Source organism: Macaca nemestrina, chromosome 2, assembly GCF_043159975.1.
Source record: "Macaca nemestrina isolate mMacNem1 chromosome 2, mMacNem.hap1, whole genome shotgun sequence".
Taxonomy (NCBI): Eukaryota; Metazoa; Chordata; class Mammalia; order Primates; family Cercopithecidae; genus Macaca; species Macaca nemestrina.
This window is the reverse complement of record NC_092126.1, coordinates 191,219,873-191,234,563: the sequence shown is the minus strand read 5'-3', so window position 1 is coordinate 191,234,563 and position 14,691 is coordinate 191,219,873. Positions and strand designations below refer to the sequence as shown.

General features: G+C 35.4%; 1 protein-coding gene and 1 long non-coding RNA gene across 3 annotated transcripts in view; both read left to right on the top strand.

The window, feature by feature from the left end:
- CSNK2A2I (casein kinase 2 subunit alpha' interacting protein) overlaps positions 1-14,691 on the top strand; it is a 128,047-nt gene that overhangs the window by 73,570 nt on the left and 39,786 nt on the right. The window lies entirely within an intron of this gene.
- The window catches only part of LOC139362086 (uncharacterized), a 134,375-nt gene continuing 134,013 nt past the window's right edge, over positions 14,330-14,691 (top strand). Inside the window, exon 1 of the long non-coding RNA XR_011620423.1 lies at positions 14,330-14,382. This is a non-coding gene — a long non-coding RNA (uncharacterized lncRNA). The remainder of the gene's footprint in view (positions 14,383-14,691) is intronic.

The window sequence follows — 14,691 nt, the reverse complement described above, 5'->3', positions numbered from 1 at the left end:
CACCAGTATTTCTGTATCTAAACGTAGAAAAGGTGCAGCAAAAATAGAGAATTATAAGTTTTTGGAACCGCAGTTATATATGCAGTTCATTGTTGACTAAAATGTTATGCAGCACATAGCTGTACATGAATTGTCATTTTTCAGCCACACACATGATATGGTGCAAGGGTTAATGGTAAGTTTTAATGGATAGAAGTATATATCCCTATTTTGGCTTTCAGAAGCTAAATTTTTTATTGCAATTTTTTTTTTTTTTTCCTGGGGAGAGTTGAATTAGTATGCTAATGCCATTTGCCTCCTGTGACTTGAATTTAATGTTTAATTTAGTAGGCATAAACTCATGATATAATGCATTGGGAAATATGCCTACTCACCTACGTTGTGTTCTTGTCAGGTATGTTTGACCTGAATCTAATGTTGAAAAACACATCAGATATATCTGGAAAGCAGGATGGTGTGTAGGCTGATTCACCTGGACCCTTAGAGGAGTCAATATCAAGAAAGACATAGGAGAGGGTGTAACTCTTTTACACTAAGGGAAGTAAAGATTCAAATGCTATACATAATTGAATCTTAAAAAGACATTTTGAGGATGTTTGGGAAAACTTGTGTCTGAACTGTGTATTAAATAATACTATTATTGTTAATATTCTTAGGTATGTTAATGATGTTGTGGTTTCATTGGAAATAATATTTTCCTTCATGGGAGATGCATGTTGAAGTATTTAGGAGTGAAATATACTTTTAGAAGTATATTCATGCCTACTTTTGGAAGGTTTGACAAAAGGTGAGTATGTATGTGGGTATAAGTGTGTGTGTGTGCATGCTTACATATGTAGATAGGCAATAGGTATTGCAGAGCTGTTGACAAATCATATAGGTTTTTCTGTACTGCCCTTTCAGACTTTCAATGGATTTAATATTTTTTAAAATAAAAAAAAACACATGCATAGGTATTTTTGTGTATATGTGGCATAGGGATGAGAAATGTGATTAATAAATAATGTAAAACCCCAACATATCAATGATAAATATTTTCAACATACATGAAAAATGCTTAATCAAATCAGTTTGTTAGAAAATTTTAAGATCAATAAGAAAAAGATAATTTCCTTAATAGAAGAATAGCCAAATAACATGAGTAGGTTCTCAAGAAAGAATAAAGAAAAATTAAGTAAATAAAGATATTAAAATATTTAACACTGATAATCACAGGCAGGAACTTACATACAATTCCAAGGTAGAAATTTTGCTTCTTCTTTGGTAAAATATTTTACAATTATAAATAATATTACAAGATAGGGAAACAGACTATCTCTTAAACTATGGATAAAATTATAATATCTTACAAAAGTTATTTGTAAATTTGTAATTTATATATATGCAAATATATACAAATATGTATTGCGTAACATATCTTAAGAAAACCTGAAATATCAGCAAAAATGTACCAACAAAGTTTTTTTTTTTTTTTTTTTTGAGACGGAGTCTCACTCTGTCGCCAGGCTGGAGTGCACAGTGGTGTGATCTCGGCTCACTGCAACATCTGCCTCCTGGGTTCAAGTAATTCTCCTGCCTCAGCCTCCCGAGTAGCTGGGACTACAGGCATGCCCCACCATGCCCAACAAATTTTTGTAATTTTAGTAGAGACAGAGTTTCACCATGTGGCCAGGATGGTCTCTTTCTCCTGACCTCGTGATCCATCTGTCTTGGCCTCCCAAAGTGCTGGGGTTACAGGTGTGAGCCACTGGGCCTCGCTCAACAAAGATTTTTTAACAGGATAGTTTTAAAAGGCAGAACATTATGGATTCCAGGGTATGTTTCCTCATATTTAGAGTATATAATTTTAAAAATGTCTACATCTTGGTGACGTTGCAGGTACTAAATAAAGACAGAATGACTGTAAAATTAATAGGATTAAATGAGATGATGAATGCATAGTAGACAGTACAGTGTGTTAATCAAATCAAAATGACTAACTAGACTCCAGTGGGGATTAGACTGTATGGTATGTTAGTCAAATAGGAATGACTAGCATAGACTCTAATGTGGATTAGGTAAATAAATTATATGCTATTCAACAGAAAACTATGAATTCATTAAAAGCTGTGTGCTCAAAGATTTCTAACTGGTATTTTAAAGTAAAATATCAGGTTACCAAAAACTTTAGTTATCACAGTAATTTTGTAAAACACACACACACACACACACAAAAATATTTAAATTTACATTTTTGTAAGAGCATAAAAAGCCACATAGCAAAACACCAATAGTAGTTCTTCAGAGGGTAGAATTATAAACAATGTTAATGTTCTTTTTTCTTTTTCTCCCTAAATTCCTTACAATTATTTCATTTATTGATTTAAAACCCCAAAACTCAAATAAAAAATAACCAAACTTTTGAAAGTAACAGCATTATTCTCTGAAAATAGAATATGATTTTTATCTCCCAATGCAGAGTATTAAGAGAAAATTTATAATAAAGATAAATTCAAGGCACTGATAAAGGAGGACTTTAGAATTATTTGAGGGTGTCTCCCTATTCGGAAGAAGCAATCTGCAGGGTTAAAGCAATGAGGAGGGTATCATACATTTTAGAAATAGATTGGTGTAGAGGAATCCGATAGGCTTGGGTCAAAACTGATTTTGATGTTCTTCATGGTGTGATTTAAGTTTTTAATCGTTTGAGATTCCCATTTTCCCACCCATTTGTATACTGAGAATAACAACACCTAAATAAGGGTAGTATGATTGTTAAATGAAACTTTAAGAGTGGGGAGGGGGCAGGAAAGAAAGAGAGAAGCCACTATCTGCTGTGCCAAACTTTAAATTATTTAGTTTACATACATGATCTCATTGAATCCTCACATACCAATGAGGTGTTCTGGGCATAATTCCTCATAAAGTCTATCCGACTTCAAGAACCACATCGGTGAACAGAGCCTCCTTCACAAGCCCTAAAGCCAGATTCTAGAGGCGTAGTGTTTTATTTGTCTACAACCCGAAGTGAATCATTTTGGCAGTGTGACCTCTGAGGGTGTAACATTTTTCCATTAGACCTTAAGTTCTATTGAGATGCCCTAAAGTGAATCTTTGCCAAAATTCAGAAACAAAGAAGCCAAGGTTAGCCTCTTTGTTCTCTAGAAGGCTTAAATGAAAAAGGGTGGGCCGGGCGCGGTGGCTCACGCCTGTAATCCCAGCACTTTGGGAGGCCGAGGCAGGAGGATGAGTTGAGGTTAGGAGATGGAGACCATCCTGGCCAACGTGGTGAAACCCCGTCTCTACTAAAAATACAAAAGTTAGCCAGGTGTGGTGGCACGCACCTGTAGTCCTAGCTACTCAGGAGGCTGAGGCAGGAGAATCGCTTGAACCCAGGAGGTGGAGAGGTTGCAGTGAGCCGAGATCGCCCACTGCTCTCCAGCCTGGGCAACTGAGTGAGACTCCCTCTAAAAAAAAAAAAAAAAAGAAAAAGAAAAGAAAAAGGGTGATAGAAGTTTCAGTCAGCCAGGGGAATAGAAATCAAGGAGATTCACAAAAATGCCACTTGCATTTGCTTTTGTTTATAGCTTTTGCATCCTTCTACAGACTCAGGTTGTTCCCTGTAGATTCATAGGCCTGAGTTTAACACATAGCTGAGATAAGGAGACCCAATAGCATTTTGAAACTTCAGATAAACGGATCAGATGACATTAAAATTAAGAGGCAGTGAGAGATCAGTAATGCATTGTTATAGCTTGAGGCTGAATAGAAATTATTATACTTCTACAGAGTCTTTGCTCCTAAAACACTTGCTGTACCATACCACTGAACCATAGACATTTGTCATCCTTCACACATCCACTCATTGTCAGCAACGTCTGAGCACTGATGGAATGATGCTCTGTTCAAGACAACATATCTATAAATCCTACCCCATTAATTTACTTTCTTTTCAAGAAATATTCCTGAAATTCAAGCTGCTTGACCAAAGAGCTGAGATTTTATCATTTGAAATAAAAGCAGCTTTATGTCTATTTGTTTAGTTTTCAAATTAGGTAGTATTTCTTTTTCTTTTAATTGCACATGCTAACAATTTTTAGTGGATGGGCTCATATGCAATATTATGGCATGAAAATAATTTACAGTGCTATGAGTGTCTCTCTGAATTATCCCCAGTTCATAGCATTATTAAATATTATAGATATTATTCAATCTATTTTTTATCAAATAAATGTTTTTCTTGCAAATGGGACCAAAACTACTTGTCATTATGTAAGATTACTAGACACTGATCAGATGACGTGAATTTTTTTTTTTTTTCAGTAAAATGTCCTGCTTTTAGTTTATCTACTGCACTGATAGACACACAGGGGAAAACGTGATGAGAGAAAAATGGGAAGGCAATTTAGTTTATTTACACAATATCCACATTTGTTAGTATTTAATGTTTATTATTTATTCATCCTTTTTTTTTTCCTGCCTCTGTGACTTGAGATAAAGATTGGAGCATGTGCTTTCTTCATGTTTATCTGTACCCAACAGAAGGTTGCCTGGGAGCTGGAAGGGCAGGCATTTTAAAACCCAAATATTTAATTACTTCTCCCGGTCTGGTTGAGGAGACATCCTGTACTTTACAGAGACAAGGGTGCTTGTGTTTGGACTGGTGGTTCACTGTGTCTGAGAAGGAATGTTTGACACTCCCTTCATGGATTGTGAAGCAGACTGAGAACTAATCAGTTTTCTGTAACCTACTGTTTTGAAGCTTTATTATTTTCAAAGATGGTGAGTTCCCAGGTTGGGCCCACTAAGAACCAACTATGAGTGTGACAGGCAATCTAAACAAGGTGGCCCACATTTTTAGTAAGAGTTGATTGCTCATTTTGTTTTATATTGATTGCAAATTTGCCTCCATTTACTGTCAACTATAGGTCCTGCTTCTTCCTGAAGCAACAAAAACCAGCCCTTTCTTTTTTTCTACACTGTAGCTACTGCCTATTTGATATTTTCTATGATCCATACAGGTTAATGTTAGACTATGTGATATTTTGACTTGAATTGCCTGTGACAATTACGTATGTACACATCTGTATTAGAATATAAAACATAAAATCATTTCTGGTAGAATAAGATCTAGCTATTTAACTGTACTTGGGACCTAAAAGAAATTTGCTTTGAAAAATATTTTAAGATGTATATTTAATCACAGCATCTTTATGATACTGTATATGATTGGAGTAATGGTAAAAATGTGATTATATATGAGCAATTATGAGAAATTGGGACTGCAGTAAATTTTATAGTTGTAGGTATAAGAAAATCCATTGAACAAACTCAATAGTAAAAGGTGCCTTTAGGGTATTAGAGTCCTTATGAAATCACAATTTATTGGTAATTTCATTGGAATGTTTGAGACGGTATATGTCACTGAGGTGGGGAGAGGTATTTTGATGAAAGCCAGTGGAATACTCCTAAAAATTTTATTTTTTTTTTAAAAAAGAAAAAGATCGTGGTGGAGTTAACATATTGCATGCCTGTTGGCATCTTATTCTAAAGCACTCTCCACACAAGAGTAATTTTAATAATTAGGACTGTCATTATGCTACTGCTGACAATTTCCAAATGTCTACAGGGAACTAAATGTCTGTGTGTGTGTGTGTGTCTGTGTGTGTGGGGGGGGGGGGAGTGTGTTCTCTCTTGTGGGTGTGACTTTCTCCTCTATTCTTCAGCAGCATTTAGCCTGGCATAAAACCATATTTTACTACTTAAAATTAGCCTTAGCCATTGACAGGAGGTAAGGGTTTTGAAAGAAAAGTAAAACTTTTAAAAAAATTTTTATTTTTATTTATACATTTAGTTTTCTCTTTCCAACTTTTATTTTTAGTTGAGAAGGTGCATGTGCAGGTTTGTCATATAGATAAATTGCATGTTGTACGTTTTGGTGTATAGATTATTTCATCACCCAGTTAATGAGCATAGAACCTGATAGGTCAAGGGTCCCCAATCCCTAGGCCACTGTCTGGTACCCGTCTGTGACCTGTTAGGAACTGGGCCACACAGCAGGAGGTGAGCCACAGGCAAGAGAGCCATCTGTATTTACAGTTATTCCCATCATGGCTCACGTTACCACCTGAGCTCCACCTGCTGTCAGATCAGCAGTGGCTTTAGATTCTACTAGGAGTGCCAACACTATTGTGAACTGTGCATGTGAGGGATCTAGGTTGCGCAGTTCTTTATGAGAACCTAATGCCTGAGGATCTATCACTGTCTCCTATCACACCCAGATGGGACTGTCTAGTTTCAGGAAAACAAGCTCAGGGCTCCCATGAGTCTACAATATGGTGAGTTGTATAATTACTTCATTATATATTGCAATGTAATAATAATAGAAATAAAGTGCACAATAAATGTAATGTGCTTGAATCATCCTGAAACTATTCTCCCACCCCCCGGTCTGTGGAAAAATTGTCTTCCACAAAACTTGTCCCTGGCACCAAAAGGGTTGGGGACCACTGTGATAGGTACTTTTTCAACCCTCACCCTCCTCCCACCCTTCACCATCAAGTAGGCCCTGGTGTCTATTGTTCCCTTTTTTGTGTCCACGTGTACTCAATGTTTAGGACCCACTTGTAAGTGAGAACGTGCAGTATTTGATTTTCTGTTCCTGCATTAATTTACTCAGGAGTATGGCCTCTAGCTCTGTTCATGCTGCTGCAAAGAATATGATTTCATTATTTTTTATGGATGTGTAGTATTCCATGTTATATATGTATTTTCTCTATCCAGTTCACCATTGATGGGCATCTAGGTTAATTCCATGTCTTTGCTATTGTGAATCATGCCATGATGAACATACATGGCATGTTTCTTTATGGCAGAATGGTTTGTATTTCTTTGGGTATATACTCAGTTATTGGATTGCTGGGTTGAATGGTAGTTCGGTTTCAAGTTCTTTGAGAAAGGGAAGTAAAATTTTAAGAGTAATGTTATTTGGGATTAGGTATTTGGTTCATTATTATTGTCACTTTCTGCTTTAAAATTTGTTCTCTTGAATATGAACATTTAATGGCAAAGAGAATCCCAATTATAAATTTATAAATCCCAATTATACAACAAACATTATAAAAAACGATTTGCTTTGTCAAGCCAGTCCTTCGAAAGTCTTGTTTGATATTTCCTTTAGAGAAGGATATTCTTAGATGCAGAAGGCTCTATTTTTTTTTTTTTTATTATTTATTTATTTATTTATTTATTTTTTTGAGGCGGAGTCTCGCTCCGTCGCCCAGGCTGGAGTGCAGTGGCCGGATCTCAGCTCACTGCAAGCTCCGCCTCCTGGGTTTATGCCATTCTCCTGCCTCAGCCTCCCGAGTAGCTGGGACTAAAGGCGCTCGCCACCGCGCCCGGATAGTTTTTTGTATTTTTTAGTAGAGACGGGGTTTCACTGGGTTAGCCAGGATGGTCTCAATCTCCTGACCTCGTGATCCACCCGTCTCGGCCTCCCAAAGTGCTGGGATTACAGGCTTGAGCCACCGCGCCCGGCCAGAAGGCTCTAAAGGAGTTATGAAGAATCAGCACAGAGGAAAAAATACAATATATTCATGCTCCCATTCCCACCACATCAGCATCACCTGGAAAGATACTGCAAAAATCTGACAATGCCCAGGCCTCTACCAGAAAAATGATGATTTTATTAGTCTGAGACAGGGCTTGGATATTGGTATTTTTCAATATCTCTCCAGGTGACTCCAATGTGTAGCCAGGGATTGGAATAGCTGGTCTACTCTAGAACAGCATAAATGTAAAACTTACATTTGGCAGGCTTAGCACTTGAATTAGGAACTATCATAGAGGTGAGTCTCACTGTTTCTAATTAGTTGTGGTGTGCTGTAAGTTCCGAGAAAAATATTATTGTTGGTTCCTAAATGGTTGACTTAATACTATACCCATTTATCTTGCATCTGGCTGGTACTTGCCAATAAGACTGAATGGCAAATCTGTCTTCCCTATGTTAGTACTTCGTTGTCATGTGAAATGAGATCAATATCCCACCCTCTGCACAAAAGTTAAAGCACAGGAGATTTCTTGAGAAAGACTTTTAAAATGAGATTTATAAAATCTTATGTGTTTTCTGATTATAATGTATATAATAAGCTATATTTTTATTGTTTATTATAAAATAAATTAAAACTAACATTTATATCATTCTACAACATAAAAATGTTTAATCGGCAGTAGATTCATTCATGAGAAAGACAATATAATTTAGAAGGTGAATAAAGTGTAAATTCTGGAAAAGCAAGATCAATCAATATTTAAATTATATTCAGGGCTCAGACTAAGGGTTATATCTTTGGGAATGTATGTTATTTGGCTTCTGACATATAAGTATATGACAGCTAGGAAAAAGAGAGTTAAGAAGAATGCAATATGACTTTGTAGAGGCCAATGAATCATGTTTGTTTGGTCCAATCAGAAATGATATTGGCTTCATTTACATAGGATGTAACTCATGTAATGGGAGTTGGGGAAACTATAACAGTCTGAGATATAGATTGAAATATTTAATAAAATTAGTATTTAAATTTCCAAATTTAAACACTAAGAGATATGTTTACAGAGAACATATGCAGGGGGAATTTGTGCAGGATATATTTAGAACCTATCTCATTACCATGTCCTTTCTTCCTCCTCTCATTTCGGAAGAGAGATGTCTTAGCTTCTTGTTTTCACTTTCTTTTTTAGCATTAGATCCACCAGGTTTGAATAACATTCTTTAAAAAACCCCTTCCAAACTTTAGTTCTCTATAACTTATATTGATAGTCATTGAGAGAAAGCACTTTTATGATTTATGATTATTATTTATTATGTCCATGTCCAGACTTCTTCGTATATTGAAGATGCGTATGTATGTAAGAGGTGACCTCTCTACTAAGGCCATCTAGTTCCACCATAACTCCATAAGGCAGCACTGCCTTCTATAGGCAGCAACCGTTATCTTGCTACAATTAAGGTTTCCTATTTGTGTGGTTTTCTCTTATATTTATAGTAATTTATTTATTTGAGATGGAGTCTCACTCTGTTGCCCAAGCTAGAGGGCAGTGACATGGTCTCGGCTCACTGCAACCTCCACCTTCTAAGTTCAAGCAATTCTCCTGCCTCAGCCTCCCAAGTAGTTCGGATTACAGGTGCATGTCACCACGTCCAGTTAACTTTTTGTATATTTAGTGGAGACGGGGTTTCACTATGTTGGCCAGTCTGGTCTCGAACTCCTGACCTCAGATGATCCACCCACCTTGGCCTCTCAAAGTGCTGGGATTACAGGCATGAGACACTGTGCCTGGCCTCATAGTATTTTAAAATTATTTTTATTTTACATAAGGACAGCATTTCCCTCCTTTTATCAAGAAACTGAACTCCACCAACACAGCACGGCTCCCAAAAGCCATCTGGATTTGCTCTTAGCAGTGTTGTAAGCTTACCTGTAAGGATAACTTTTAGCAGAAACTATTCTAGAAACAATTTTCTTCAAAGGGTCTACACGCCTTTGGAATAAATGTTCATATTATTTCCACAGTATTTTGAATATAGATTTAATAACACAGCTACACTATGAATCTATGTGCTATTTAACTTGTCAAATTAGTAAAATATTGTCCATCTTTTGCTACATCTGACAGTACATGTGTTTTTGTGGATCTCTCTGTTTCATTCTGATCTATGTTCCTTTTAAAATGCAAACATTGACAAAAAACTTTTATTAGACTTTTGTTGTAAGTGACTTTATGATGATGTGTATCCATTTATTCTAAAATAATAAAATAATGTGTTTAAAATCCCATCTATTCCTTAACCTCTGGGACAGAAATGTAATATATTTGATTTGGCTTTAAATATTAGAACTGTTTGATGAGTTTAAACAGCAAACTTCATGAGGATAGAGGGGATACCATCTGTCTGACTTACTGCTTATTATCTGGTGCCTACCATAGGGCCTGGTACATAGTGAATACTCAGTAAGTATTTGTTAGATATATTCACACATTTAAAAAGTGATTTTCTCTTTGAGCTTTAAGATACCACCCACAGAAAAAATTTTAGAATTTGAGTAATAATCTCAAGTCTAACACTTGTGGTTCAAAACAATTATGAGTTGTATCTCAGTTTTCTATTGTAGGGTATTAATGCAGTTTACTTCAGAAATGATATTGAATAAGAGGAGGCACATGTAACTAAGTTTTTAGCCTTTCTGACAGCACAGTTTCATTGTCAATTTGAAAATTTCTCAAATAAGTAGGTTTCTTTTCACTCTCCTAATAGAAACACAAACTGAGTAAATTACTGGAAGCCGTAGTGAGCAGAGGTTCTCTGTTTTACCTCCTCATTTCCTTTTTATAGAATGAATCCTATTCCCTTTAAAAATATTTACTTTTTTTTATTATGTCTTCATTTTCTAATCTTATTTTCTCATTGTTTTCTCTAAAAACAGAAATGTGATTTCACATTACTGTGTACAGTTTTAGTCTATTTAGTTTTTTTTTGTAATTGAGATTATCGCTTTCTGAAAAAATGAATTTTGAAGAAGACAACAGAATTTTTGAGATAACCTGTTTCTCTCAAAAAATAGGTTCTCTTCTTCCTGATCCCTGAAAAAGCCTGGTGAGAATCTGTGCTGCTGTCCAGCGTGGAATCCTTGCGAGGTGCTCAAGTTACTGTGTCACAGTGTTCGAGATTTTCTTAGATGTTAGGTCCAGATTTCTATTTTTCTGACACCAGTTGAGCGATCCTAACAGAACTGCTGGTAATAAGTTGTGATAAGTTGATGAACATCTTCATTTATTTATTTTTTCATTCATTGTCCCTATGTAGCAGATAATGCAATATTCACAGGAAATGTAAACATAAAAACACGATTGATGTTTGTACAGGTAGAATAGAGAAAGTGATCCTCTATATTAAGGAGCAGAATAAAAGGAGACTACTGGGTACACTTTTTTTCTCCCTCCTGTTTTTCTAGTCTTTTACAAGTTGTGATAAAGGAAGTGTCAAGATTATAAGGACTTAGAAGTCTCCTCTATCTCATTGCATGGACTTTGGAAGCTATGGGACAGATCAGGGAGCTATGTCTGGGAGCAAGGAGTAGATGGACTCCAGCAGCAGAACAGGGCCTTGTAGCATGGAAAAAGCCCATTTCATAGACGAGGAATTTGAAGCACTAATATGTAAAGAAAACCTGATCAAGTTCCCATGCCTGGGGAGCTGAACACGAGTCTGGCCCTTCAGTCCCCACTCTTACCTTGTACTCTTTGTTTCCTCTCCCCGAAAGAAGATGATGTTTCAAGTGCCACTTTAAAAAAGGAGGCGGTTTATATAAAAGGTGGATTTTGTTTTTCCAGAATGTGGAAGAGTAGCATCACAATGAATTTCCTACTGGGATATTTCAAGTGAGTTTTAACCTGACCGGCATCTTGGTGAAGTAATCCCAGGAAAAGGGATTGCATACAATGTTTCCAGCAAAAAATGAGCAAACTTAAAAGTCACGTACTAGAAATCTCTAAAACCCTTTTGTCTACTTAATATAGGAGACATAAAAAGTTAGGCTACACAAACCTGGCTCCTGTCACCATCTTGATGGTTCTTCTCTCCGTATTTCAACTCTGATATACTTGCCCAACTCTTCCTTTAAATTATTTCTCATCTGATATTCAGGCAATGGCTTTGACCAAAATGCTGATAGTGATATGGACAATGAAGGACAATGACAGGGAATCTCAACTCTTGCTTGTCCCTACTTCTAAACTCAGTTCCAGGCCTAATTTTTCCTATGAGATAAACTTCATGCTTAGTTGAATAAATGTGTGTCTGCTAACTGAACTCATAATCTTTGTAGGAGAGTTGTGCTCTGAAAAAATATTTATTTTTCTGGTGTTAAATTGGCATAGCATTAGTTGGCTTATGTATTCATGTGATACATTCTATAGAAACAACTCTAGTTACCTTTTTGCATGTTATTGAGGAGCTTGAATCAAGATCTGCCACAGAAGGAAGGTAGTTTCAAGGTCCAGTGTAATGTGGCATTGTACAACAATATTTTATTCTTTATGAGTTGTCTGAGGGCAACTCAAAAGAGACATGGTATTTGGGAGAAACAGATAGTTTTAAATAAGTACTAAAAATTTATAATGATAAATGCTTTAACAACACTAAAAAATTAATCGTTTCCTTAATACAATTACTGCAAAGTGTGACAGGCTCTGTCATCAGTTTTTACATGGAAAGATTTCTATGTCTGTAAGAAGTCAGCATCAAGTGTTGGTATCTATAATTCAGCTCTTGTTAGTGAAGGAAGGTAAATTTAGGAACAAATAATTTCAGAAGATGGCTTACAACATTTGGTGTGTGAAAAGTAATGTCTGCCAGTTTACCAGACATGCCTTTGTAAATTATTTCCAGTCGCAACCTTTAACAAACCTTTTTGTTCTTCTTTTGAATGTGAAAATCGTATGATATAAACCTGAGTAATTATGTAATATTTTAAGAAACAAGTTATTAATGGAGAATTGAATAATATTTACAGCCTAAGGAATGAATCTAAAGAGGTTGACATAACTGCAGATTTTGGTTTCAAACTCATGTTTGTTTAATTTCTTTTTGGAATAAATCTAGAAGTACAAACAGAAACTTGTGAAAATTTGTAAATATGAGTCACATCATTAACATATCATTTTAGAAATGTTACTCTAGTTTTTTCTAAAATTATTCTTCTAAATAATCTTAAATATTATGCAATTAATTCAGAAAAATTGTATACAATACAATCATCAGAAAAATCACATTTTCTAGAGCAGAGCAACAACTATATTACAATAGAAATAATATGGTTGACTTATATTTGAAAATATTTTGTAAATGTTTAAATAAATTGTAGTTAGCTTTCTGTGACATTTAGTATTCTGGATAATTCATGCTTCTCTTTCTTGCATCAGGATGCTTTAAAAACAAAGCAAATTGTATTCTACCTTTTCAAAAGTTAAGACTTTTGCAAACCTACATAAGAGTAACAAAAATAAATATCAGTTTTAGTTAACATGTTATACTTTAATCCTTTAAATTTTATTTTTAAATATTTATATCTCTACTATCACAGCTTAAATATAAATTGAGATGGACTTTATTTGGTGAATTCTGTTTTCTTGTCAATTGTATAACTAATATATAAACTTGACTGAGGAAAATATCTTTGCTCTGCAATAATTCTAACTGTGTTAAATAGTGTAAATGCCCAGACATAATGAACATTTCTTGCTATCTATAAAATGGTAGTAATATTACTAGTAGTGGGAGCAGTATTAGTGGTAGCAAGTAATAAGCATTGGTATAACTTTTAGTTATACAAAAATATTGACATATGTTGACACATTCCTTATGTCATTTATGAAGAGCGTGCTTTTCCACCAAGATTATTTGGTAGAACTCCAAACAAGTTTTCTGACCTTCGTATTTACATTTTTTGTATTATGCTAGATATTGTTGGCAGTAGTAGGCAAGGTTTAATAGTCTTGATTTTACCCAATGAAGAAGCTGAAATCGTGGGAAGTCAAGTGAGGAATTCACTAAAAATTCATTTATTTTACATACATAATTTGTGGCAATTTGCTAGTTGCTGCAAAGGAACAAGAATATATCAACTACAGTTTCATGGTAAGCATTCTAAATATTTTCACACAACAAATGCCCATTTTAAGTAAAAATAGTTTTTGCCACAAAAATTAAAAAACACAAAGGAATTTGTAAAACCTTATTTTTGATATTTATGCAAAATTATGAAAACCATGAATATTTAAAAACTTGTTTATGCTTTTTTGATATAAGGTTACTGGAGTATTTGTTAGACATTGTAATTTATTAAATATTGCCTTAATGCCAAGAGTTAAAAGTGACATTCTAATGGTCCATGGCAAGTGTCTGTTTAGATATAAGGAAGAATGAATATTCCATAGCCTTTGCAGTTAATAGGTGATCCAAGGACTAGCAATCAATAGCAAGTAGGTGCTAGATAAAAATGCAGACTTTCAGGTCCTTCTCCACCCTTACTGAATCAGAATCTATATTTTAACAAAGTAATTCCTATGCTTATAATGCACTAGCCCTATTATGGTTTGGCTCTGTGTTCGTACCCAAATCTCACCTTGAAGTGTAGTTCCCATAATATCCACATGTTGTGGGAGGGACCTAGTGGGAGGTAATTTAATCATGGGGACAATTACCTTCATGTTGTTCTTGTGATAGTGAGGGAGTTCTCATGAGATCTGGTGGTTTTATAAGGTACTTTTCCCCCTTTTGCTCAGCAACTCTCCTTCCTGCCATCACGTGAAGAAGGATGAGTTTGTTTTGCCTTCGCCATGATTGTAAGTGTCCTGAGGCCTCCCCAGTCCTATGGAACTGTGACTCAATTAAAGTTCTTTCCTTTATACATTACTCAATCTCAGGTATCTCTTTATTAGCAGTGTGAGAATAGACTAATGGAGTAAATTGGTACCACAGAGAGTGGGGCACTACTATATAGATACTGGAAAATATGGAAGCAACTTTGGAACTGGGTAGCAGGCAGAGATTGGAACAGTGTGGAGAGTTCAGAAGAAGATAGAAAAATGTGGGAACGTTTGGAAATTCCTAGAGACTTGGAGGGCTTAGAAGACAGAAAGATGTGGAAAAGT